The sequence below is a fragment of the Choloepus didactylus genome, chromosome 1 (assembly GCF_015220235.1).
Source record: "Choloepus didactylus isolate mChoDid1 chromosome 1, mChoDid1.pri, whole genome shotgun sequence".
NCBI lineage: Eukaryota > Metazoa > Chordata > Mammalia > Pilosa > Megalonychidae > Choloepus > Choloepus didactylus.
In genome coordinates, this window is record NC_051307.1 from 86889009 (window position 1) to 86890450 (window position 1442).

Genomic DNA, 1442 nt, shown 5'->3' on the forward strand with positions numbered 1-1442 from the left:
CAACATCCACTAGCTCTGCAAACACATCCAATCATAATATAATAGTAACACACCTTGTAACATAAAACACATCAAATATCTACTCCATAAACTTATTGTGTTATATCTTGATTTTTTTAATAAGAATAGGGGCATATCTGTAATTCACATTCAGGGGCATGTTCCTGAAGACTAAAAAGGCATGAAATATTGCCTGTCAACTTGCTTCTCAAACAATTTTTTAAAAACAGCATAATTTATTCTTTCAAGCAATTTTATGGACATTGGGAGTCTAGTTAATTTCACAGTATGGTTGGTTGAATATGATACAAAGACAACGCAGGTATTTTCCAGACCAATATGATAGATATCAGCATTAAAGCATAAGCTTATATATTTTAAAAATCCACGAGAAAAAATATGATGTAAATTTAAGCTTCTTTTCAGATGTTTTAAAATTCCTATAAAACTTTTTGTCCCGAGATCATTTAACTTTGGTACACAAAAGATACTGAATACATTGCCTAGTGTCAAGGTGGGGAAACCCTCTCTTTTATATACTGGAATCATCTTCTGATCCATCTTTATCCAAGGCCTGGTGGTCTGAGGGCAGATTCCTCTTGAAAGGCCGAACACTGTAATGGACAGCATCATCCTCATCTATTGGTTCGTATTCTCATTCGATCTCAGGAAGCCACTTCCAGAGCCCAATCCAGAACTGGAGCCAGATCCAGAATAGTCCTCAGAAAGAGGGAACACATTGTGCATGTTCTGGAACCTCGTCATTGATTAAGGCTCAGTCTTCAGGGGGAGAATCCTATCAGAGTTGCCAGGGGGTAGTTCGAACATTGGTCCCTTCTCTTCAATGCAGTTTGCAGAATTACTGTCTGGGCTGCCGCACACACACTGGTGCCTGGCTCTCCAAATGGGATAACCTTGAACTGAAGATTCCCAAAGCAGGATGAAGGAAAGAGCCAGGACAAGCCTACTGCACTGGAGGAACCTCTGCATCATGACCAGCCCAGCACGCTTGGGCCCCAGCTTCTGCACACCAACCCCACGATTAGGAAATGTAGCAGGGTGGTTGCTGTCCCTTTTAGAAAAGGTTCTGAAACCTCAAACCCTGGACTGTTTCCTCTCTCTGGCTCCTGTCCTTATCCCTGCTTATGCTGGAAGCACCGGATGTGAAGTGGGTCTCAGCTTGCTCTGGATCCTGCCCTACCAGAGGGAGAGGTTGGGTTTCCCAGTGTGACTTTTGAAGTTTACTCAGGACACAGGACATTTCTTGGTTGTGGTACCTGTGCTGGACAGTAGCATCCTTGGTTCCTCTCACTAAATGCTAGTAGCACTCCTCCCAATAATTGTGACAACTAAAAAAATGCTCCCCCAAATTTCCAGTACAACACCTAGGGGATGGCACCTCTCCTGTTGGGAAACATGGAACTAAGCGAATCCAGAGAAAG

At 42.7% G+C, this 1442-nt stretch overlaps 1 pseudogene; it reads right to left on the reverse strand.

The window, feature by feature from the left end:
- Window positions 1-532: 532 nt before the first annotated feature.
- On the reverse strand, window positions 533-993 carry LOC119537435 (annotated as a pseudogene).
- Window positions 994-1442: the final 449 nt, after the last annotated feature.